Source organism: Nothoprocta perdicaria, unplaced genomic scaffold, assembly GCF_003342845.1.
Source record: "Nothoprocta perdicaria isolate Ctin4 unplaced genomic scaffold, notPer1 scaffold_28, whole genome shotgun sequence".
NCBI lineage: Eukaryota > Metazoa > Chordata > Aves > Tinamiformes > Tinamidae > Nothoprocta > Nothoprocta perdicaria.
In genome coordinates, this window is record NW_020455510.1 from 3,259,794 (window position 1) to 3,286,511 (window position 26,718).

The 26,718-nt window shown below is 44.8% G+C and overlaps 1 long non-coding RNA gene across 1 annotated transcript; it reads left to right on the forward strand.

Moving 5' to 3' along the window:
• Window positions 1-231: 231 nt before the first annotated feature.
• LOC112948882 lies at window positions 232-23,258 on the forward strand. Its single transcript, XR_003249717.1, has 3 exons — window positions 232-699; window positions 1,611-1,732; window positions 23,116-23,258. It is a non-coding gene; the product is annotated as an uncharacterized LOC112948882 (long non-coding RNA).
• Window positions 23,259-26,718: the final 3,460 nt, after the last annotated feature.

Consider the following 26,718-nt stretch of genomic DNA (forward strand, 5'->3'; position numbering starts at 1 on the left):
AGTCCGTCATGCAAAGGCATTATGTTACTGGAGTCATCATGCTGTAATAATGCTTTCCAATTCAGCTTCTGCATTTTCTTCACATTTTCAACATTATATATTTAAAATAATCATGTTTAAACAACTGAGATGTTGCAAGTAACTTTATTTTGACTTGGTATTAAATTACATTCATTTTCTTTCGGATCTCATGTTGCAGGTTGGCCTAAGATGAGGGGGGATACGTATCTTTTTGCCACTAGGCTCACATTAGTTCAAGTCCATCTTCAGTCCGGAATGACAGTCCAGACTTAGTATTTCTTGACTACTGGTGACTGAGGAGGAATGGCCCCGGYTGTGTTTTTATGGCACAGAACTAGAACTAACTTTCTGCACCAAGTGATGTTGGCCAACTCCAATCCCCTGCCCTGACTGAGGACACTCAGGGTTGAGCTTGAAAAGCCCTGSGACACTTTATGATGCTGGTATGACCCACCCCAGGATAGTCCCAACTGTTTTGTTTGTCTTCGGGTGATGCCAACTTGTTCTTGCTTTTGACATGCCAAGAAGCAACTAGAAAATAATCAGGCTACAGAAAGGCTCAGCCACGGCCTGTCTCCCAGATTAGATCTCAGCAGTAAAAGTCTTTTGCCTGCTCTGACTGACAGTTCTGACCTGAAAGCCTTGTCTCCATTCAGAGACCTCGGAGGTTTGAGTAGGGTAAGTTCCTATTTCCATACTCCTAAATTCCCGTAGAAGGCAAAGCATGTCTAGTTGGGATTAGTACGTGCAGCAGACTTCGGGGGGAAAAAATGGAAACAACTTCCAAATCTATTACTACATGAAGCAAAAACACCTTTGCAGGTAYCCATTTGGTGCAGAAACATTCACTCTGAGATTTATTAAAGATGTTAACCCAGCCTTYCCTCCTGGTTCTCCATGCATTCCAATAATGGCAGGTAATTTCTGCTGCACCCCATCCCACACACCTGGAAACCTGTGTTCTCTGTCACYGCAACACCGGTGGAAAAGTAGCCGACGGCGATGGCTTGAGCAAGGGGCTGGCGCATGGGATGTGTAAACTGAGCCAGCCCTCTGCTCCGATGGAGAGCTTGCTTTGGGAGAGCAGGCTGTTCATTTATTTAAAGGCTTATGCTCTATGTTTTTGTGCTGCCTTTTACAGCTTGTGTTTGCCTTTCACCTTCACACTGATATTTACAGCGAGCCTTGTGGGAGTGCTTCCAAACTCACAGTGATGGGATCTGTTGTCATTAGTTTTCCTGTTGCATTTAACTGCATATAAAATTAGAGCATCGAGTTGTCATAGTGGCAAGAGAAAGGCAGGAAAAGCTTTTCCCTTCCCTTTTGGGGACTTTAGTGGGTGTGAGGCGCAGGGACCAGCCTGTGTCCCTGTGTAAGCYGGGCATGCTGGACCTGCCCCTGCCTGAAGCCCCGCCTGCATTTTTGGAAGGTGGCTTGGAGTCAGTTCTGTTCCTCTTGAGCTACGTGAGGAAATCCCAGCACAGGACTTTTAGATGTCTTATATGTTGTAGGTGTGGGTGGTGTTTGACTCTTCTGCTAAACCGGCTTGTATTTTGAAGGATGCTTTTTTGTATTGCTGTTGTTCCCAGCCAGAGATGCTGTGAAAGTGAAGAAGGTGCCAAAAGGGAGCACGCACTGAATTCTGCCACCTGCTCCTGTCCAAGAAAGCCATGGTCCCTGGCTGCAAGCTGGGCTAGAAGGAGCCCGAGAGGTAGGAGGAAGGCGGGAGAGGGAAGCAGAGGCATGGCTAAGATAGCACAGTGTGTGTGGTGGTTCACTAGGGGCCTTGGGCATCAAGCTGTCTCACTGCATTTCTGCACCAGCRTCGCTGTCTGATCCACAGGGATACGGTGCAGTTCATATGTGCCTTCATCTGGCAAGCTGCAGTGTGTGCCCGCACGCTGCACAAGTACAGCTCCATGTACACCTCTTTTGGGTTGGGAAGGGAAGGTTTTGCCTCTTATTGCTGGGAGCTTGAAGGTCATCCTGTGCAAGGACTTGGATAATCAGATACAGGGGAGACCTTTGTTCCTGTGTGCTTTTCCTGCCCTGCTGTCATTTTTTTGTGCACTGCATCTGCCAAACTCCTGGAATCCATCTCTAGACAAATATGGAAACCTAAAGAAAGATAGGCTGGTTATCAAACCAGCAAGGTAGCAGCTCTATGCACATGACCACACGTAGCATAAATACAATAGCATCTATGCAGGATCCAATGGATTGCTTGAATAGGCAGTTGCAGAAACTACAAGTACATGCTCTATCTGGAGTTGTCTGGATGTGCCTGTAACTTCTAAAACATTCAGCTTCCATACAGAGACCCTACTTGTTCAATGCCTGCCTGCCCAAGACAGAAAGGAAACCCTACGAGCCAAAAAAGAATCTCCTTATGTGTGCACAAAATCATAGTCACAAAAAATCATAGCATCACCTCGTGTGTTTGTGTACACACATCTCGCATATGCCTGGAAGAAAGGCCTTCTGTTTTATGGGTTCCTCATTATCATAGTCTCTGTTAAGTTCTGCAGCCCTTCTCAGAAACTGATTAAACTCCAACCAAAAAAAAGAAGCAGTTGGATTTTTGGCCCTGGGTTCTGCTGTTACTGGGCAGCCATTCCAGGGCTTTTATCTATCCTGTGACAGCCAAAACAATTTTATTTCCAACCTTAGTTTATTCATTGCCAATTTATGTCATGTGAAGAAATGAATGAATTATCAAATATGCCAGATTGCAGAATAAACAAAAGCAGTGTCACTGTGCACCATATCCAGCATTTAGGGAGCAGGACTAAAGCACATTCAGAAAGAAAAATCAGTGTAAAAGGCCATATAGCTAATTACCAAGTACAATAAATGACTCCTATGAAAAATAGGCCATGTCGAGAATAATCTCTGTCAAAGGTARCTAAAGAATGTCCTCCTTAATACGTTTAAGAATTGAGAGGGTATTAAAACCTGGAACATGTAAATCAGTTGTGAAAGTGTACAATTCACTGCACCTCCAATGTCTGCAGGTTGGTGGGCATGGAGGCGATTCCAGCGTGTCCTTTTAGGAAGAACTTAGGATAGCCACGGCTGGCTGGCATGGAGGAAAACCTCTACCAGTAAGGCTCCGATTGCTGGCAAACTGGTGTTAAAGAGGTTACTTTGTTTCACGATAAAGCAGTCCAAAGATGCGGATGCTGGGACTTGATCTCTCAGAAAGGTACAGAAGGTTAGATGAGCATCTGTCTCAATTCTTTACAAAGCCCTTGGGTTTGACAGTAGCAAAGCATATGCTGCCTGGCAGGTGAGCCCGCATTTGATGTACATAGCACTTTCCTTAATGCTTATGGTCCTGGCAAGGGCTGCGCATACGAGGGCTTTAGTTAGTGAAACAGGGCTTGGGTTTAGCTTCCCAGGCTGCGGTTTTGCAGCAGAGCATTTAGTGGTTTCTGTATTTCAGAGATGAGAGTCTGAACTCTGCTGGAAATCTAAAGGACTAGATATTGGAATATTTAGAAACACGGCATAGTCATCCTGCAGGTATAAATTAAGAGGAGTGGGACACAAAATCTGCTTGCTAGGAAGGGCACAGTTAATTTCACCTTCATGCTGCTGTTCTGTCTTCTCAGTTGTAAAACTGAGTGTAATTTGCTTTTTCCTGTTTGTTTATTTGCTTACCTCTTCCTGATGCTACCATGCAAATTGCTGCCGTACTTGGCTGTTCATCTAACACCCACTCTTGAGGATGAAGCTTTTCTTTGTATCGCGTTGCTGTAGACTGCTTCAAGCTTTTAATCTCAGCTACATCAGCTTTCTAAGCTTTAGGTCATAAAGATTTTAGCACAAATAAGTACATCCTATGCATTTTAAGTCATTTGGGAACAAGATTAATAATTATTTAATTGCTGGGAAGTAATGCAAAAGCATTTGATTTGTTGTTTGGCTTAACTCTGCTGTTTGTGTATCTGGCTGCAAAAGAATATATCCTTACATCTTAGAAAAGCTCCTCTGGCCTTCCATGGGATCCATCCTGGATATAAAGTTCCACTTGCATGGATGAAACAGCAGGATTAAGGCCATAAGTATCAGAAGAATATAAAAATAACCAACTCAATACATCACAGGTATTGTGGTATTAATTTAGTTAGTCTGTTATGGTACACGATTTTGCTTATTCTGTAGAATAAAGCCTTTCTAYTACACAGCTAGACTGAATTGTAGTAAACACAAAGGATATTATCAGAAGTAGTATAGCAAGTGTGATGCAACCCAGCTTAGAAGTTGTCTTCATTAATTGGGAAGTCCTTAAAATGTGGCTGCAAGGAAATGATGCTGTAATTTGTTTATGAGAGTATTGCTTCATTATGATATATACATGTCCCAACTAGGTCACAACGAATAGCTAAGAAAGTAAAACAAATGTGACTTAATAGAATCCTGGATATGAAGGACTATAATAAGCTTACACATTAAATTAACTTAGAGATCAAAAGTAATAGACCCAAACTAATAATTGCCAGGCTCAAGACAACAATTTGTTATTTCAGATGAGCCAACTTTGAAGGGATATGTAAGGAACAGAGAAAAATGAATTCATGTACAGTTACAGCAGATACCACTTATCACACAGTAATAAGATAGTGGACAGCCTGATGGCAACTGTGAAATATTGATAGAGCCGACTTGCAAATAGAAGGAAATGTGATCATATATAACACTGGCAAACCAAACTCAGAAGAAACAATGGGGGAGGAAAGCAGAAACCTAATTCAGTAAATTGTGAGGTATAGGTTACGAAGAATAAACTAGAAACTTCTAAATTAATAAAAGTTAAAAATAAATAAAAAGGATACAGTTAGTTGAGAAGCATATATTAAGAGTTGCTTTCCCTCCATTGCTGCTTTCCCTGCCTGGAGTGCATGCTACTCGGAGATTTTCTTTCTCACTGCCATCCATGACTGCTCACTTTTTGAGCAGAGRTGGTGAGAGCTGGACAGGGAAGGGACAGTTTCCCTTCATTCTCATACTCCTGTTTCTCCCCTCCCGTTGTCGCCACAAGAGTGGCCAGGATCAGCTCAAGGAGCCRAGCTGGCGGTGGTTGGTGATGGAGAGAGGGCCCAGGGGAAGCCTTCCAGAGGAGTCCCGCGTGGAGCTTCGGGTAGAGTTGGACACACTTTTCTCTTCTTCCCTGTCCTCTCCACTGAGCTGTTTCTCTATCTTGGGACTAATGTGTGCGACTGACTGCGGAGGCCCCAGCGAAGGAGATTGGGCCAGCAGAGGAGGAGTCAGCCCTGAGACTTGTTGGTGGCATTGTCCTTCCAGCTTGAGCCCCCCCGGAGCAGTGCCGTGGGGAAGGTACGGAAGGAGCCACCCACACCTGTGCCTGTTTGCTTTCACAGCAAACATCTGGGGATTATTCCAGACAGGAACCTGCAGTCAGGGCTCAAAGTGGAGCACCGCACCAGAGCTCTGCCGCAAAGTGCAGAGCAGGAGAAACGGTAAYGAAGGGGTGTGCACTGCAGAGCACTTGTGCAATCAGAAGCCAAAATTAGCAGGGGGACAATCTAATTGTATTTGTTCTGCTTACAAATAGATAACCCCCCTGCTAACTTCAGCTTCTGCTTACAAAAGTGCTCTGCGGTGCGCACTCCCCCCAATCCCTCCCCTTCTCTGTGATTTTTTTTCTTTTCTCAGATGTGTTTTCCTTACATTTCCAGCTCTATTTTCTCAGCCTGCATCAATATTTAATATGTGTGTGGAACAGTGGGCAGTTGCCTTCCTTTTCTTTTCCCTTTTTTCTTTTCCCCTCTGCAAAGTGCTGGTACTCTGCTCTGGCTGTGGAAGCACTTGGCTCCTGGGAGCACTTGCTCAGTTCAAGTATTGCCTGCATTAAGGAGCCAAAGCCTAACCCRAGGCTGCCAGAATGGGTTTAAAAAGGCAATAATGACTAATTGACCTCTTTAATGAGCTTAGGAATTATAAAGTAGATAATTGGCATGCATATGACATATTTTATCTAGGTTTTCAGAAAATCTCTGATAAGGATCTACATGACAGGCAGTTTCTGAAAGTGAAGCTAACAGAGACTGGGAAGGACATGATAGAGAAATAGATGAAAGAAAACGACTTCTCTGTACTGAGAGATCTTTGTCCCCAGGAAAGAAAGAGTTAAGTGTGGTTAATACCTGGGCTCATGCTGTTTGATTTTAAATAAATTACCTAGTTAGAAGGATCTGCTGTAAACTCACTGTATTTGCTGATGGTACTAAATTATGATGCATACTGAGCACAGAATGAATGGCAAGAAATATTCATTGTGCCTTAGATCCGCTCAGTAATTGAGCTGACACATGGCAAATTAAATTTATTACTGAGAAATGTGGAATAATGTACATTGTTCTGGATACAGAGATGACAAACCTAAAATCCCTGGAACTGAATGAGATCTAGAACACTTAAACACARCAGCCTTTCCTGGACCGTAGCTCTCCTAGGGGATGTGCACAAGCAAAGAAATATTTGAAAGGCTGAACAAAGAAGAGTGATTCAGGTGTTTGTTTTTCTTTCTTTCACAGTGTATCGCTTTAGACCATTCTTTGAATTTTTTTTCTAGTTCAAAGCAAAAGCTTGCTAGAGTATTTGCGATCTGCTTTCCATACCTTGGGAATGGATTAGGATAAAAACCAGCTGAGCTGTGCCACCCATCGCATCCATCACCTTATCACAGCCAGTGGTGCCTGCAGCGCGAGGGTGCAGACCCACCTCGGCCGTGCAGCCTCTTCCTTGGCTGCTTCAGCCGCCTGCCGTGGCAGCTGCCAGTGCCGCTGGTGGCAGAGCTCTGGGGTTTCTCCTTTGACTACTCAAAGCCATTTAATCTCTCTGAATGTATTTTGTGTGGCAGCATTTCGAAATGTCTCTATGAAAATCTSTCCGTAGTCTTTTAAATGGTGAGTCCTCTTGAGTCCACTCACTCTTGAGTCCTGCTTCACAAGGAGAAGGAATTGCCTCTTTTTCAAGATCCTGTTACAAACTGTATTTGCAAAGTCATCTTTTTGTGGTTTAGAAWCATCTCACAGTCCAAATATACACACAAAGAGAAAATACAGGGCTTACCTCTGGGGCATATTTTCCTTTCCCCTGGATTTTAGAGCAGTAGAATGCAGTTGTACACTAATCCACATTTAATTCAGCTCTTAAAATATACCTCGCTAATAATGGGTTTCTGGTTCAACAGTATAGGCTAGATCCGATCCTGCTCTAGCAATTGTCAGTGCAATTGGGCTTATGATTTAATTTTAGATTGGACTTGCATGGACTTAACAGTTTTAAAACAAAATCCTATGGTTTTTCATGTCTAGGTCTCTGGGGAGCTCAATTTTTGAATAGTCTCTGTGAGAATAATTTGACATCCGAAAGTTTTAAGTCAAGAATTTTCTTAATTTTAGTTGCTTTTTTTCATTGATCTGATAATATATATATATATATAGCCTTTTATTGTTAAGAGTTCTGTCTACTGCTCTGTCAAAATTCTTAGAATAAAGGAGATTTTTAAAGTAAGTTGTGGTGATAAAACAATAAAATAGAGAGCAGGTAGTTAATCACTGGAAAAAATATTTTAATGTAATGAAGTATAGTATATTTTAAAATTGCATAAACTATGCATCTACTTTTTAATCTCCGTTTTCTAATATTGCTGATAAACCAGGAGTCAGCCTTTCTACCCACTGCTGCTGCAATGGATTGGTCTGTTTGTCTGGTAGTGGGCTGTGATGTGGAAACAACCCACTTATCTAGCAGGTGATACCCGCTTTTGAGAAAAAGAGACCATTTGTATATATTGCTCTATACTGCTTTATGCCATTTGATACTATTGATCATGGAAGCTTCTCTTGCCTCCAGGAGGCTTGAGGGCTAACCAGAAGCACCCTTAAAGGACTTAGATGCTTCATCTCATATTAAAACCAAAAATTTCATTGGGGCAAATGGCTTTCCATGTCAGCAGCCATCCCCGGAGAGCCTCTACAAGACTTATTCTCTTTCTCCTTTTATAAAACATCTGTGATGACACTGGCAAATGGTGTGCATATCCTGACGATTTTTAAACAAATCGTATAACAGCCAAGTTTTTCTCACTGGGATACACTTAAAAAATCCCATTATTATCTATAATGTTGGTTACTGAGAAAGTAAATTTCCAGTATCTGTTCCTGTCCCCTTCACATGAAAAAAAGGCTGTGAAAATTATTTTGAAGGCCCATGAGAGCCATCCCCTCTCCTCTGTTATATTCCTCCTCTGAATCTCTTCAAGGCCACACCAGGTTTTTGGTTTTCCTCCTTGTCTTCAGGCTCTTGGCYTTTCCTTTTAATTTGCCTCATGTTGCTTTTAACCTCCCTGTACTCAGATCCATCAGCCAGTGATGGGAGTTAGAGGCTCTGTTGGTCTGCGCTTTGTTCATCCATCTCTTCACTCTTGTGCCMAAAAATGCTTCCTTCTCCAGTGCCTGCAGGAAGTCTTCTAGTGAAGGATGGGTCCGTCTTTCATAAAGCAGGGGAACATCCCCTCTATCTCCAGTGCCAGTTGAACTAGACTGTAAAATTACTTGCTCATTATGTGCATGAATTTCAAAAGTATCTAATTGATTAAAAGTCCATGGACCTTGGCTTTCTGACTCTCAGCAGGACTTTTGAGAATCCCATTCTGTATTTTGTGAGTGAAATCAAAAATCAAATCTGCCTTCAACTTGTTCTCTCCTTAATAACTCCCTAATAACTTATTGACTTGCTATTTTGTCACATCTTTCATACATTAATTTCTAATATCTTTAGGACTGAAAGCCTGCTTTTTATGTAGAGAACACCGTGGAGCACATTTAAACTAAAATGACAGTAATTTCTATTTCAACAGGAGAGGCTTTTACATTTTGATGTTGAAGATGGTGTTATTRATAAATATTGATAACTTCAATAACTTTGCCAGGTAGTTCCAGYGTGCTGCCCTAGCTGCAGGCTGCTGTATGTGTGTACCTGAAGCCAAACTGTGTGTTAATGTTTAAGCCTTCAGCGATACAGAAGTGCCACCAAGTCATGGGACGTTCTACATCCCCTCACCTGTAGTGGAGGTGCATGCCTGGAAATGGAGACTCGGAGCTGGGCTGTGTGGTGGTGCTCAAGTTCAGATCACTGCACACAGGTTTGACTGAGCRCTTGTGTGTGTTGCTGGGCTGCCTGTGGAGCTGGAACAAGCCATCACAGAAAATCTCTGTGAGGTCTTCCAGCACCTCCTCTGCTCCTCCTCTGCCAACCCCCAGCAAGGGAACGGAGCAGCTGCCTCGCTGGCTGTCACATGGCGTTTCCAGAGGTTTTGCTTCTCTAGTGTAAAAAACAACCCTCTCCCTCGCAGCCCTGGGTGTCCCTCGCAAACTGGTTGCTTGCAAGCAYCCAGGTAAACATGTAAGTGTCACTTCAATGCGCTTCCTACCTATTTCTACATTTAAGAAACCTCATTCCCACTTCACATCAACACCACTAAACGCATTGTTACAACAGCGACTAAAGCTGTCTAATAATATCATCAGTGGCAACTGGTCAGTTAAAATGTTTTTTAATTGTGACTTGAATGTGTTTATCAACCTCTTTTTGTGACATCGAAAAGACAGCAAGAGAAACACATGGAGACAGTGTCCTCGAGGGAAAGGATTAATCATCAGTGAGTGAGCAGGCCTAAGCAGATGGTCAGCTAAGCTTTCCTGAAGTCATTTCTTCTATCCACCATTCAGTGTCACTGCCAGAAACAAGAAGAAGTGTTATCTTGACATTGAACATCTTTATAATAAAATCACTAATTGGCGTCTAATACCGAAGGCCTCATAGCTGTAAAATCACAGCAGAGGTAGCTGAGGGGTTGCCTGGGTTTCGTTTTAAGAAATGCTCTTTTAAAAATCCTTCCCGAGTATAGTTAGCATTGCATTATCATCGTGAGACTTTTCTGCTTCTGATGGGGTGTCTCATTTATCTCAGTTTCAGGCGTAACAATTGGGAGGCTTTTAAACAGTAATGCAGATGAAGGTATCACTGCCGCTGTGCTGTTATACTGAGCCTAGTGCTTATATTTTACAGGAGATTCTCCTTAGGATTTAGCTCTCAGATTTTTCTTCTTCTTTTTTTTTTTTTTTCCTTTTTGACAACCAGAGAGTGTCTGTCATAACAAATTATCGCTTTTGGTGCTGGAAATATATTTTTTATGATAGCTGAAAGTGTGTCAGCATTGGACATTCATGAAATTCTCATGGTGTATTAAGAATTTCTTTTTCTTTTACTTTTCCCCCTTAGCCAACAGCATTTAGAGAAAATGCTTCTTTCCCTATTAGCTCTCCGTGTTTTTTAAAGATACAATCAAATGCAGGCTGGAAAGTGTGATTAATTCTAGCAGGACTTGAATATAGCTATTGCTCTTATTATAGTAGGAATGTGTGGGTCTTGTTTGTATCATCCGTGTTGCTGTTCAGCCAGTCCCTTCCGAGCGCGAATGGTGGGAACCGAGGCCGAGTTTGGTCACACCAGGATCAGTCCCGAGTGGCTCGGAGTGCGGACGGGATTCCGGGGGAGACTCCGGGCGCCGGAGCCTGGCTCAGCAGCCTGTGCCCGGCTTTCCCAGCACTGCACCCAYGTGCAACTAGTCCCAGGCCTGCTCCAGAGGTCACTTAAATCCCTGCGGAGAACCCTGCGGGCAGCGAGCGCTTCCAGACAGGGCTCGCAGTTCCTCTGCAGGGAAATATGAAATTTGCCGAGGGCGTTAATGCCTGGAAAATGATAGAAATATATTATGTCATAATATTATATATCCCAAAATATTGTTAAAGGGTGTTTTTCCCAGAGATTAGAGCATTAGTGAAAAAATAATGATTAACCTTTAAAATCAGATTGGCATTTCTTTTTTCTCCAAATGTAGAATTAATACGCATTTTTTAATCATTAGTGTAATTTTCAGGATGATACTTTTGTTCTTTTGGCTGTTGAACTGTTACGGCTGCTAGTAACCCTTCAAATTGTTTGCTTCATTCAAGCATTCTTTTTTGAATAATTCATTAGGCATTATTATCCAAGCGTGGAACACCTCATTTAGCACTGGTGATCTTTTCCTTATGTGTAGCTGACAGGCAATCAAAGTTTTTATCAGTGCAGAAAATTTGCAATTCAGAAATGTAGTTGCAGCAATTAGTAGCTATCAGGTAGCATAGGAAGGACAGCTTCATAAAAAGAGAGAGTTGAATGAGCTCAACTGATGTTAGCACAAAAGTAATGGATAAAACTAACCAGCTGTTTCTAAATTTACCAAATGGAACATTCCTTTTTCTCAGAGTAGAGGCTTTAATTAACTTTGTGTTATGTGTGGCTTCACAAAAGGAGAAGTGACTAGGTGACAGAATATCCCTCTCTCATTGCCCTTCACTTAATTTTGTAACTGTATTAAGATGCCCTGTCAGTACGCGGCTCGCACGCTGGCTCTCACTGCAGGACAAGCTTCCAGGCTTTCTCTTTGCTCGCCTTAGGTCCACAGTAGAGAAACGAGCCTGTTAAGACGTGCCCCCAATCTGCTCGCTCCCTCACTGACGCGGCAAATCTGCGGGGTTTTGGTGCCTCTGCAAAACATGTGCTGCAGTTCAGGCAGCTCAGGTGCTTCAGGGAGGACTGTGGGTGAGCTCTGCTGCGATGCAGGTGTTCGATCTGAAAATCCAAAGCAACATTTCTAAGAAACACGGTGCAGAAGAGGGTGTGAAAGAAGAGAATTAACTCTTCATTTCCTGTTTAAGCAGTTATTCTAGCTCCATTCACGTGTTGCAGATGAGATGATGTTTATGATAGCTCTCAACTTGCCACTTTTCAGAATATGATTCAGATCCCACTGTTGGGTCCAAGAGAGGGAGAGCATCAGCAAGAGTGTTTGTTAGGAGCCTGGAGAAGACCTTGGCACTGGTCTTGCTCCTGGGATGAGGTAGCAGGTTCCTGGCTCTCCCCCCAGGCCTGCAGGCGTGTGAGAGCCTTCGCTGGGGCCAGCAGCTCTCTGGGGAGCAGGCACAACAAGTCATGGGGCTCCAGAGCTTCTGTGAGCGAAGCCCCTGCCAAAGGCCCTTGGGCTTTTTCACGTGACGCCTCTCATGTCCAAGCAAAAGTAGGGCATTCACAGCGGAGAGCAGCCAAGTTGTTTGGAGAGCCAGGTACGTGGAGCAGGGGCGCTACCTCAACTGCTTATGTACGTGCTGTGTGGCAGCCAGGAGGAAGCGTAGGGAATTCTCTGCAGTGCTGTTCAGAAGCATTGGAAAACTTCCTGTTTTTCTTGTTGCGGATCTGCTTTACTGAGTCCTTTTCAGCAGCAATATTCAATCAYGCGCCGAGGTGCTGAACGTTACTTTATCTGTTGTGCAGTGCTTCCYCATAGTGAAATGAAAGGATGTGGCGTTTCGGGTGCCCTTCCTTCCYGTGACAGCAGCCAGGGGCTCGGGAAGCTGCTCGGTGCCGCGTGGGCCGTCTCCAGGCAGCGCTCCCATCTGGAGAGGCCGCGCGGAGGCAGGTGTGCTGCTGATCCCCACGGGGAGAGCRGCGCCGTGCCCAGCCAGGGGAGCCTCCTGGCACCTCCTCCTTCCTCTGGAGGCCTCCCTGCCCTTTGCCCACAGGTCCTTTCCACAGGAGACTCAGGCCGACGTCTCTGCTCGCGACCCCTTTCTCTAACCAGCAGGAATGTTGGCTGCAGGTTTGCCAGGTGCGAGGTCTGCGCACCGCATCTGCATCATCAGGCCTTAACCCAACACCTCCACAGCATCTGGATTTCTACCTAGCCAATGAGCAGACCGCCCTTCCTCAAGAGGGATAAGCTCTTAGCCAGCGTTTCCCTATCAGGAAGAAAAAAATACTTAGGAAATTTGCCCAAGCCAGCAGAGACCTGATAAAACTTGTCAGTACATCCAATGTAACTAAATAGCATAACAGTCCAAGGGATGGCTGGTGTCACAGGCGCGTCTGAAGCACCGTTGTAAGGAGGAGACGTCGCCCTCAGAAAGCCAGGACTGGTCGTTGCCCAGGTGGGTGATAGGGCGGGAAGCACGTGGTGCAGAGACCGGCAACAGAGCCGGGCAGAGCGTGTGTCCGAGCTGTGAATTCCTGTGTGGATGAGCGGCCCGTCCCCCGGCACGCGGAAGGTCGTTGCACTGGCCGTGCTTGTTCCTTCCCCTTCGTTTTTCAGAGGTAAATGCAGTTCTTAGAACATGCTTTCTAAGTGTTAAAAAAGAAATCTCCTTGTGATGCCTACACATCTAGCCACCTAATTAGCCAGTTGAAATATGAATGTTGTGTTAATATAGCAGCTAATCAGTATTAGATTTGTCCCYTGGCAGCTGCTTCTTTCTACCAGCAAGTGCTATAAAACTACTGAAATCCCGTGTTGTTCCTGTTGTTGCAAACACAAAATGTCTTGCATTTGTTTTCATGTCAGGAGAAGCTAGTGAATCTTAGGGCAGGTAGACAGAGAAATTGCRAGCTTAATAATCCTTGGAATTTTTTTTCTCAACATTAGAAATTCTCATCACTTCTCTTTAAATGAGCTCTATAGATCATCTGGAGTGCGGAAATAGAAAGTTCTTGTTAGACTGAAAGGAATCGAGCTCCTTCTCATGCCAGCTTTGCTGGGATGTGGAATTAGACCCAAAGTATAGCTCTTAATGTTTTTTGTTTTGTTTTGTTTTGTTTTTTTGTGAAACCAATAAGGTGTTGTGACAAAATTAAGATCCACTAGCAAAACAAGGGAGAGGGAGAACCTTTATACGAATACCACACCATACCAACTGGGTCTTTTTCTTTTAATCCTCTTTCAATTGCAACACAAATTCCCAGGCTAGAGGTAAATATTTTATGCCACATCAAAGCTTGGCTTGACACATTTTCAGACCTGTATAAAACTGATTCTAGCTCTAACATGTCTCTAGCTGCAAAGATCTGAAATGGGATTGGAACGAAAGGAAATTGCTTGTTACGTGCCCTATAGTAATCATTAGATTCTCAGACCAAATAACACTTAAAGCTATGTTCTCAAAAAGTGTTTTGACTATATTAACAATCTTGGGGTCAGAAAGCAGACAGACCCATTTTAAAGCTGAGTTCTCAGAGGAAGCTTAGCAAAAAAATATGTGGAAATGGTGGATTTCCAGACATCAAGCAGTTTATCCGCATAAGAAGACAGTCAGTAGTTGTTGTTGACTTTGGTAAATAGCTCAGCGTTACACAAACCCCTGCAGTTCTGCTGATCTACACCCATGAAGATCTCCCCTGCTGTGCCAGATGAACTTACATATAGGTACTATCTAAATGAAGCTGTAGGCCTTTGACTGTGAAATGAAGTGGGAAAAGCTTCAGGAACTGGTACCTGCTTGAGATTCCTAGTGCTTTCAGATATTTGGGGGAGATGTTTGTAGGAGGAAAGCTTTTCAAATGGTTAAAATTTCTCTGAAGTATCAAACCTGTTCTAGGTTTGCATCATGTGTTGAGTTAATGTTAGGTAATTCCAAATGTTTAAACTCACTTTGTATCCAGCTCTTTGGGCAGGGAGAGTTGCCAGCCTTGTAGGCCCATGTACTTACTGCTGCCCTTGCAAATTCCCACAGGAGTGGACAACAGGACTTTGAGGTCTGTTCTTGTATGTGTATAGACTGGAGAAGGAGCCATCATCTCCTCACTGGAACATCTCTCTCCTGGCATTCATTTTAAAGGGTTAAGGGAGTCCTAAAGCTGCGCTCTGACGCGTGAGGCCCCCTTGCAAGGTGACAGGGGTACGGGCCGGTAGGTGGCATTGTGTTGCTTTTGCTTTTTAAAGCTCATCCCTCTATTTCCTCTTTCTTTGGTGGAGGAAGTGGTTGAGCACAAATACGAGTCAACATCTCTCTATGATTGTTATTATTTTGGCAGAAACTGGTCTGAATTTCACTCCCATCTGGGTGTGGAGATGACAGCCCGATGATTTGTACTCTGAACCTGAACCAAACCCTGTGATAAATGCTACAGCTATGGGGAAGGACTTCCCCAATGGGTCAAACGTTTTGGAGCAGCTTAACTCTGATGAAAGTATTGACCAAGAAGGGCAAAGTTCCCTATTGAGCTTCCCTCCTAAACTTTTACAGAAGAATCAGAGCAGATAATTAAGAAAAGACCTTAGTCATTGAGGTCATCACTGAGCAAGTAGGGGAGGAGAGCAAAATCACCAAGCGTTTTTTTCCCCCAAACTAGCACATAACTCTTCCCACGCTCAAGGCATACCTTTCCATCTGGTCTCACGTTTTTTTCCAAGGGCGGTTTCTTTCTTCTGTAATTATTTTTTCACAAATCAGACAAAGTCATTACACAGTCAGAGGGCATTAATCATCTTATGTAAATTCACATTAGTGAAAAGTAAAGGCAACATACACAAAAATAGAATAAGAAGTAAAGCAAATACGAGATGACAGTGTGTACGTCGCAAGAACTGCAAGACAGAAATTGCTGTAGATTTGGGACCCTCTTTTTCAGGTGTTCCATAGAAGTATAAAGGAAGCCATCCTGGTGCTGTTTGAAGCACGTAAGATTAATATCCAGCAGAATCATCATTTATATAAAATTATGAAGTATTTGCTTTGTAGGTACAGAGCTATGAGGTAACYGAAGCACCAAAGACTTGGCAAATGCCCGTCCGGCATTGGTCATGGCAAGTGCCTAGGGTAGCGTAAGAACAGACTATGTATATGTTATTTCCATATGATACCTCTGTCCTAGACTCCAACTAGTTTTGTTCCAGAGCTTCCCTGAGTCTGATACTTCTCGTGTGTTTAATAGCCCTTAACAGATCTTTCAAGTGTTTGTCCAGTCTCCCCTTAAATCCATGTAAACTTTCCACACCCACATCTGTTGGCAAGGAGACCTGCAGGTTGAGGAGCAGATGTCACTATTCTGCCTCTTGCTTCCTTATGGAAAAAAACAGAAAGTGCTTCTGGAGACACGCTGCGATCAGCTGCCTGGGGACCACCTGGGGTAATTTCTGGATGAAGACTACTGTTAACAGTCTAAATGAAACGCTTAGCTCCTGCTTGTTAGGCAGTATTGCAAAAATCACCGTTCTTTGTTTCCTTCTGTTTCGTATCACCATATACACATCTTTAGGTTTCACCATGGTCTTGAATGAGGAAGGTCCGTGGATTCCAGACATGTTAGTAGCTCGCTAAGTGTTAGTGGCGTTGTTATAAAACACCCAGATTAGCAGCTGGTGACGTGGCAGAGACATGAAGGGTTTCAGTGAGGGTGCAGATCACACTAAACTGGCAGGTTGATGTGTTGCTGTTTCCTGCATCATGAGAGGGTTGCTTATTAGGACCACAGGGATGAGAAGCGATGGATCAGGCAGAGTTTGGAAAGTCCAGGAGCTGACCAAAGTCTCAAGAGCTGTTGCTAAAGGCAGCTCGGCTGCCTCGCAGGCTGGCGCGGCCCAGCACGGCACTAAATCTCCCTCGACAAATGGGATGGAGTTAGTGCTGCTCAGCCACGGACACAGCATGGGGCTCCTGTAACCCAATTGCCTGAAAATATGCTCTGTGCAAGGCTAATAAGAGAGGGAAGTACTGCCGTTAGCCTCTGGGCTGAGCTCCCTGGCTAGGAATAAGGYAGAATGTGCAGAAAAGGGGTTGGTGCCTCCTGTTAATGCATGGGAATAGAGCTATTGGGTTGGAGATCTGTGAAACAGGAATAAAGGTAGAGCTGGTCCAGAAGCTAGAASTAGGTGTTTATTAAATACTTCAGGTGCAGCTACAAAACATATTTGTGTTTTGTGTACATATATATAAAATATATATAAAAATACGCAATTATAGATCTTTCTTATCTGATTATGCTTACGTGCCCTGCTTCTCATTTAAGGAGCATCACACAGCGATTGAGGAGTAGGATCAAGACTCTTTTATGAAGACAGGAACAGTGAATTGTCAGGTAGCAGTTTGATTATTGACTTGTAATGGTGTCAGAATATTCCTGCYTGTTCAAACTAATCCTGGTTTATAAACCTTTCTGCTGCAGCCGCGTATGCAGARCATCTGATTCTGGAGTGCTGTGAATAGCTCCTCTATTGCTCCGTTTGCTGCCTCAATTAAAAATAGAAAATATGCACCAAAGAGTGTGAAGCTTTACTGGAACTGCTATGAAATAATTCCTAATGCTAAAGAGAGAACATAACATACTAAACCATAAGCCTAGCAGTAGAGACCTAGCAAAATCTTAAGTTTTTGCATGTCTCTTTTTGGAGGAGAAGGAAAGGGCATTGACAKCAAGAGCTGCCGGTAGCACAACCTTTTCTCCTTTTTCTTTTTTTTCCTTTTTACACTTGACTTCTGATATGGATTCCAGGCATGGTTCAGCAAACAGAGGGAAGAAGATTTTACAGGCATGGACTGGCATCGTATGAGAAAAAAAAAAATTGGAAAGAAAGCATGAAGAAAATAATAATCTCCCTTTATATGATGCATGTAAAATACAGATCTAAACAAACACACATAAGCCTTAATTTATAAGAGTTTTATAGGGCTCTGGCTTTAGCTGCAGAGAGTCATTCCCTGGGAAGGCAGAAGCTGTTGAAGAAGGCTTGGGAGGCCAGCTGGATGAGGCCCCATACTCACCTCTAGCCTCTAAAGGAACGTGGAATTGCTAAGGTGAAGTTCTTGGAGATTCTTTTTCAGCTGAATACATGGCCAGGGAGAAAGAGATTGGCTTATACTTATAAATATATATGTATGTATATATATATATATAGGCAGCAGTGAGGAGTCCAGGGCCTGCTGCCTATTGTTAGTTGAAGGCACCCTGAGCACATATTTGCAAGGCTGGAAAATGAAAAGCTGTTCTGAAAGGCGCGATTCCTGTCCTCGCTTCTGATGGTGATAGACATCTGATCAGGGTGGAAGTGACAGATTTTTTTCAGATGGTTCTGAGAGTTGGCGGTTATTGTATTTTGGCACGTGATTAGAGCAGCTTGGGTTTGCATATTGCTGAAATGTAATGGACAGTGGATAATCTTCAGCAACTTAAGTGAGAATTAAAATGAGGAACGTCTCTTCTGGTTGAAATCATAGCACCACGGCCCGTGTTACCAGCACAAAGTGTTTGTACCTTTGATGAAGCAAGGCTGTGTTCACAAGAACAGTATAAGGAAGCCTGCAAATCACAGATGTTTTCATAAATATCATTTTCGTTTTACAAGTCGAAACCCTCAAAAGCAGTGTCCATAGCTGTTCTTTAGTACTCAAAGGCTGTTCTCTGCTTCTGCTTCCACACACCAAAAAAAAAAAAAGCAGCAAAGCTTTCATTTTCTCTTAATGTTATCGGAAACGGAGGCTCATCCCTTGTGGACCTTGTGTTAATTGTGCTGTTTATGATAATAACTTTCTGGATTATTTTGGATGGTTTGAGTTCTGAGACTTTCCTCATATATAYGAGGGCTTGTGCATGTTTTAAGATACCAAAATTGCTCTGGTGTATTCCTGTTAAATTGCATGGTAATAACTATAACAATATCCCACATAAATTATGGCTGTGCAGACTTTCCTCCTTGTCCTTGCCTCAGCTAATTATATTTCACCCCCATTCACGTTTTTCATGCTGTCAGTTCAAATGTGTATTTTTTAGTTCCCTAACCCTGTGGTGGCTACAGTACATTCCCTGCTAGCAGAGTGGGTTACAGCTGAAGTGGGGAGTCYTGCCGAACTAAGTGAACCGAAGTGAAAGGCATGTTAGTCTCCTGGCACAGGATCCTCAGTAACTGGATGGAAAGCCGTTCTTTTTTTTAGGAACGGGTAGTTGTGACGCCCCGTTGGGGTGGGCAGGCAGGGTGCGCGCGGGGATGCGCTGGGCAGAGCCGCGGTCCGGCAGGAGCGGAGCTTGCGGCAGCGGCRGCTCCTGGCCTGGGAGGAGCGCGAGCCGCAGGCAGCCCCGGCGCCTGCCCTGGCCTCAGCCAGCTGCGGGSACACACGGTGCAGGAGAGCCTCCAGAGCCGTGCCCCACGCTGCAAATCCCTCCTGGCAGGGAAACCGGGCCCGGGAAGCGGCTCCCAGGATTTCAAGGGCCTTCTCGGTCTGTACCCCAGGTGTGGGTACTTCAGCTCTCCGCCTAGCTTGCTGCCTTTAGATTTTTCCTTTTCCRCTAGAGAGCGTTCTGGAACTCTAGTGTATATATATTTAGTATATCTAGTATATTTGGAGCTCTCTGTTTTGCTCTGCATACATATACTTCTCTCAACAAAAATGATAAAAAATTAAAACCCCTTRCGGGGAGGAGGATTTCTTGTCAAAACATTCCTGCTTGATAAATAATGAGATACTTAAGTTTAAAAAGTTTAAATATCAAGAATATTAGTAGTTATCCCAGTGATGTTGTTACTGTAGTAACCTTTCCATTTTTCTCTGCCTGCTTACACTGTCACATCCCATCAGGGCAGCTAAGCATCTCGCACAAAACATCAACAGCAGAAGCAAAACCTCTGCCGATCTCTGGCAATAGTCCCCGTGCACTGGTAGAAATGTGGCTCCTCGCGGAGCCGCGTCGCTCCCGCTCGCCCGCCACCAGCGCACGTGTCTGCAGAGCCTTGTGAGCCACCGGCTTCCACACGGCCTGGGAGACACCCTCCCTGCAGCTGGAAACCAACAGAGTGTAGTTTAAACCTCTCTCGTTCGGCTGCCCGAGTACTTCATTGCTTACTTCACCTGCGCCACAACCCTCTGCCGTGCTCTTCCCCTCAAGAGTCTCTTTTTCAGGCTAAATAGATGCTGGTTTATTTTCTCCCCAGATGGAAACTTCTCTACTTTGGATTATTCTCATCTCACTCAGCTAAATCCTATCACCATCCCATTTTTAAATGGAGAGAYCAGGAGCACATCAATTCCTTAACGTACGGATGCAGCAAGGTTTAAGCAATGACATCGTGTTTTCTCTTTCTGACCTTTTTTTTTTTTTCTCTCCATGCTCAGGGATGCTGATGAAGCCCCCCTTCATAATGTCACCGATGTCACTGTAGGCTGTTCTTTTTCAGTGTCATTTGTGTTGCATTTTAGAAAAGAAGAAGTATTTTTAGCCACACACGAAGCATAAAAGCAGGTGCCACATCTTTCAGCTTCACAATTTAACCCAAATGGCTTTCTGTGTCATTAGCTTCACGCAGTCCTGCTGAACAGAACTATAAACTAGAACCTAGCCTAGTTGCTCGCCCATAAAATTCCCAGCCGCGGCATATGTGCTTGTCGTGTCGCTGGGGCCGATCCAAGCAGTGGGGCAGGGCCCCGACGGGCCGGGGCGCAGGGTGCCGGCGCGGGCAGGCGCCCGTGGGCAGGATCCTGCCTCTGCGGGACACCCTGGCGTCCCTGCAAAGCCCGGGGTGTCTGGCCCCCGGGTAGCGAAGCAGGCAGGCCCATTGCTTCAGTCTGGGCTCAGCAGTTTGGTGCCAGGGTAATTTAGTTCGCACCCGCCACGCGACGGTGAATGTTCTTCCGCGAGTCCCACGCAGAGTTCATGCTCAAGTTGCTTGTGGTGATGCTTCCCGTTACGACGTGAGCTGACACAAGCATCCATTTCACGTGCAGTTGCTCTTAACCGTATCCCTGAGTCAAGCTGTCCATCCTTGTGCCAGCTTGCACACAGTGAGCTCGACTGTAGATATAATTTGCCGGAGTGATACTGAGTTGGGAAAACTCAAATTTTGGAAGTCTCAGCTAAAACAGTTGATTTTTTGGAAACTGCAGAAAATCCACCCCTAGAAAGCAAGTGTTGTAATTAACTGAGTTGACTTGGAGCGATCGTGTGGCTGCCCTTAATTATGGTGGGGGCAGCTGCTCCTCCAGCTAGGAAAGCAGCTCCTCTTGTTGCTCTTGGATTGTATTGATTTCAGCCGGTCAGAAAATCTAAGACATCAGTTTCCCCTGTTGATTGGCGAGGTCTGTAACAGGAGGRCATTTCTGTGGTTCAGCAGGATGCTTTGGGAGCAGGTGCCTCTCCTTGATGTCCTTGCTTCCTCTCTAACTTCCACGCTTCCATCCGTGCTGAGGCTGCGAGGCTCCAGCTCAGGAGCGTTCCCAATAGCAGTGTTCAGTCACCATCATTTTGCTGAAGCAACGKAAAAAGACAAGCCCTAATTTGTGAAATGGGCCGTCTGTTTCTGTACGAACTGCATAATAGAATGCACAACTTCAAATATTTCAATTAATATAGCAAACTGTCTTTAAGCAATAGGCATGATTTTGTGTATGTTTTTAACTGCAGAAGATGCCATCATCTTTTGCTCTAATTATTCTTGATTTTACCTTCTCACATCTTTCTTTGAAGAAAAAGAATGACAACTTGTCTCACTGGGAGCAAAGTTTTCTCATAGATGGATCAGGAATAATTAGACCAAATGGTACTGCAAACTCCAGCAGACAGGGTATCTCCATTACAGAGAGTTATGTTGTCATTTCTTTGACCATCCTCCCATCAATCCATCCATCAACAAATTAAAGTTGGCTAAAGAGCCACTTATCTTGAGTGCTTTTTACCCCATTCGCTGTCAATCTAGGTAAATAAACATTTTCCCTAGGCAGAGTTTTACATATTTAACCATGTTTCTGGTAGGCAGTTCCCCTGCTACTGACACATCCAGCAAGTTGCACGTGTGTTTTCTTTATTTTCTGACTCACCTCACCCAGACGTTACCCCTCCGTGGATGAGCCCTGCTCCCTCTGCCTCTGCCTGGTTTGTCTCTAACGATGGGAGGGTAGGAGGAAGYTGCATTAGAACTTGCAGCCTGGAAGAAGTCTAGCAATAGATTTTCCTCTCTTAGTTTGGAAAAGTTGGTTGCCCCATGTAAGATACGGATCGATACCGGATCAGGTATGTGGATGAAATCACAATCCAAAAAGCAGCACTTCCTCAGCAAGCCTGCTTTGAGTCAGGCTTTGATATGGCCATCCTGCTACATCTGACTTGCGTCGCTTAAACCATGATGCCATACATGACTTTAGGGCTTTGGGAAGAGCATAAATAATAATATGAGCAACATTATATTTGATAGCTAATAAATATGCATGTGCCAGTGAATACAGTGATAGAGATACTACTTTCTCCCTATTATTTATTTTTCACTTAATTGATACATAGCGTGGTTCCTGCTCTGCCTGCTGCCTATCAGAAGCTTGCAGAGGAAGAGCACTCTCAGTTATTAGTATTAATGTATGCCTAGTGCTTTTGAAAAGGCTCTCACACACATATGTGCACGCAGAAGGGGTGAGATCCCCTTCCTGCTGAAGTCAATAGGCTGCTTACTGTTGCTGCCAGTAMTGAGGAGGGCTGCTCCCAAATCTAGCCGTGAGTAAATCGGACTGTGACTCCAAACAAGTGCTGTGGGCAAAGCTCAAGGGTAATTAGGAAAGCGTTAGAGGAATAATAAAATGATTTTTCCTGTTGATCGTTAGCAACTTCTCTTCCTCGCTCAAATACCTTCCAACCTGCTAGTTGCAACAGTCTGAGGCCCTTGATTTGTAAAATAAACCACCTCAGTACTCATAGGCTTGCTTGCTAAGTCCTGTGGATACTGCAGTGTGGATATGTGCTTGTGTGCTACCTGATATAGGAACAGGCGTCTTCTGTTCGCCATAAAAAAAAAAAGAAATATATATATGTGTGTGTGCTGTTAGATCTTCTTTTTGCTGCCATGAAAATAGGACCTGAGGAAATGCTTGTGTCGGGTCAGTGTGTGTTTGGATAACGTTGTTAACAGGAAACGTTGGAGTGGGGGTGGGTGTTTAACGTGCCCCTCAAACAGTTTGAACAGTCACAAAGAGCAACACGACAGTGATACTGCCAGATTCCTGCTTTATGCTGATGTGAAACACAAATAGCATCTCCTCCTTTTTTTCCCCCATAATGTTACTGGCCTTGAACATCTGCCTGGTCACAGATCTTTATCTACGGTGAAATCAAAGCAGAGGCAAAAGGAAGATGTGACTTTGCAGCTGTGGTTTGGTCCAGAGACAGGAGCATCCTTTCTTTATGCCCAYCTCTCTCCTTACTGACTGTTCTTTTTTGTAGGAGCTTGAACCGGCAGTTCCTTGTAATACGAAGAAAATAACTGCAAGTTTTCCATTCCTGTAACACACACAGCAAGTTGGAGGTGATCTTCATTCCCTAGGACTTGCTGCCCTCATACCGGAGCAGAGCCTGCGTGTCCCTTCAGGCAACATTGAGGTGAAGAAAGTGCTTCAAGGATCCCCGGGATCCCGRCCCATCTCGAGGACCTTGGCAAGGCAGCAGCGACGTCCTCCCAGCTGAAGGCTGCGCTTGGAGCCTCCTCACGCCCAGGGCGCTCTCACCAGCGACCAGGTGTCCTGCAGTGTTAAACCTCGGCCACATCTTCAGCGCTGATGCTCTGGCCAAGGTTTTCGGGCGCAGACAGGYCCCGCGGCTGGTCGCTGGCCACGGGAGCCCCGGCAGAAGCCGGATGCGGGTGAGATGGCGGAGCTGCCGTTGCAGGGGGGTCTCCATCTTCCAGCGCTTGGCTTCCTCGCCTTAACTCTGCATAAACACGGCTCCTTTGCATTTATTTATACTCAAGTTTAAGTGCCTGTGCAAATTATAGCACAGACAGCCAGAACAGAAATGAGGCATTTAAATGGTAAATAAACACTGGCTGTGCATGGTGGTGCTTTTATAAATAATATCCCCTTTTAAGCCTTATTCTCTGCCATATAGGAACGTCACTTTTCGGAACATCTGAACCCACAAGCATCACACATCAGTCTCTTTATATGCTTATTTAAAGAGCATATCAAACTATTTCAGCAAGCAAAAGGACTAAATTATCCATGAATTCCAGATAAGCATCCTTCACCTAGAAAACCCCAACTGTTTTCTGCAGTAATAGTCCCTAGCACCGCTGCTGTGGTGCGTGGGAGATCCCTGCCTCTCCGGGAGCCCGTGCACCCTGGATTGTGCAGTGTTCATATCGTAACTATTGCACGTTGTGCCCTGCACGTTTCTCTGCTGCTGTAGGTGTGTGGCCCCTTGCTGCCTCCGAAACRCTGCCTTCCTGAAGCTCTCAGCAAGGAGGTGTGCAGCGAGGTGCTGCCAAAGAGCAGCCACACGGAGCAGGTAGGAGAGGGTCCCAGGACACCCTCGATGGGGAGAGAAGGACCCTCCCGTCAGCCCTGCTTGTGGCTCACAGAAACCTTTGGAAATKCTGCCTGCACCTACAGTGGGTGGGATCCAAGACCGCCCCCCCATCACTGTGTCATTGTAATACACCCTGGTTGTAATTTTGATCCTTAAACAGCTCCTAGTTAGTTTGATTGTTCCTCACTAGCATGTGTAGTGATGGAAAACTTTCTACCTTGCTCCTCCCTTTTACGCTAAGTCTCTTCTCTTTGGCCATTTGGTGCTCTCTTTTATTGCAATGTTTACGATAARGATCTATAAATATCTGGGAAAATGTATTTTGTACATTTGCAACTAAGGCCCTTAATAAAGTAACAGGGAGCGACCAAGTTTTGCACCTTGCTTGTGGTCCCCTTGTGAGGAAATAGGTGATTCATTGGGAAATTCAAAGAGCACAAAGAGCACACAGTCTAGGGAGCCACATTTGCTGTGGGTTAATGCAAGGCCCTTCCTAAGGTCAGTGGGGAAGGAGYGTGTGTGTTCATGGATATATGGAAGTGGTGGCTGCAGTTGGGTCCCCAGCCCGTGTCCCACGAGCGAGGGCGCCCCTGGGCAGCCCAAGGACCTGCTTGGACCTACTGGGCACCCTGCAGACACCGGGGGGGCTCTCCATGGAGCCAGGCCTGTCCCGTGGCTGAAGAGCAGCTTCACCCTCCAAGCCCAGCAGCTTCCCAAGCACGGGGTTGCTCTGGGGGAAGTGCTTGGTCTGTTTTTTCATTATGCTCAGAATATTGTGATGGGTTTTGTTGTAGATGCAGTTTTTCTTAATACTGCAAGATGCAGAATTGAGAAGGAAAAATTGAATAGCAGGGTGAAAARGACTGAGGCAAAACACATGAGCATTATACAGTCCTCTCCTAATGTGGTCTCTCAGAATGGATAATAATATAAACATTCATCCATTAGAAAAAAAACTACCCTTTACTGCCCCCCATTAAATACATTGGCAGTCCTATTAAAATACAAGTCAGATTTGTGTTTAATGATCTTGAAAGGAAAGTAATTGCTTGAGTATTACCATTCAAATGTTCTTACGGCAGCATATAATATTTACAGTCTGAGCGCCCCTTCCGAGCGTGCCCGGCGCTGGGGATCGCCCGGCCCCTTCAGGGAAAGGGGCAGTTTCGTAGCGACAGGCTACAAAAACAGCGTGCTCCCCGAACCCTGTAAAGCAGCTCTGCAGCGGCCTACACCATTTCTCAATTTTAATAAGCTCCTGAAAGAAAACCATTCAGAAACCCTGTGCCTCTAACAGCTGCGGGGCTCCAGTGCGGCCGATACCTGCTCAGGTGAGGAACTCTGCTTTTATTCGCACGAGTGAAGCTCCTTGTTTGTAAACATTTTGTGCCAGGATCAGAACAAAGTCATATTGAAAACTGTGATATTTTGATATGTATCTTAGCCCCCTGACACTGGCTTRGTAGGTGAAAACATCAGTGATCATTTGTATTCAGGTATTACACGTGTTTTTGTGGGAGCATTCTCAAAGCAAAGCTCGTCTCAACTATGAGAAAAGCCAGAAAATCCATTCAAATCAGGTATTGCTACATTTCTTTGTACRAGTAGATAGAGTGTAAATGGGGAGGGTGTTTCACAAAGTGTGCAGCAAATATGCCGCTAGGAATATATTTTCCAAGGGGAAAAGTGAGCTGCAAGTCCTGTTTCCTCCCCGCACTTGCCTTGCCGACCAAGGCCCTGGTTTCTCAGGCTATAGGAGGGCAGATGAAGGCCCGAGCTCAGGGTCATTGTCCACCTGGCCCCACACGATGACCAGCGGCAGGGACAAGTGCCCTTCAGTGCAGGCACTTGTTCCATACTCTCCGCTCCTTCAAATTCATGCAGGCTTGTGGCCATCATTAAACCAAGTTAATTAAAAATAAACCTTTGGAAGCAGCAGGATCTGCAGTGCAAGCAAGCAAGAGAGTGGAAATCTCAACAAGTCCTGAGCATCATCCATACAGGCCCCAGTGATCAAGCACAGGAGAAGAGAGAGAACCAGGAAAAGGGAGGACACTTCCAGTTTATGCAAAGTATGATACTGAAGAGGACAAGATGGGCTTCCAGGAAACCAAGTAGGCAYGACGGGCTTTGAAGGCATATCCAGCACTGCATATGTGCATATAAATCAAGACTTTACTGCCTGCCACAGCACTCTGACCATGTACCATGCAGAAGTAGTTTACTGCCCTGTGGAGTAAAAATCAGCACCCACATCTGACCCAGTCCGGGTAAGAGATGCTCCAGAAGCCCCGAACACTGATATTCCCTCTGGATCTTTTCCTGAATGACCTAAAGAAAGATGTGGTTGTGCTGAGAAGCTGGGATTTARTGGAGCTCCCTATTACAGTTTTGCAGAGCTCCTTACTACAGTTTTGTGGAGCTCCRTATTACAGTCTCTGATTCTGTAATTAGCATCCTGTGAAGCCGAAGCTGGAGCAGCTGAGCGAAGCCGGGGCGAAGCGCGGTGCGGTTGTGGGTCCT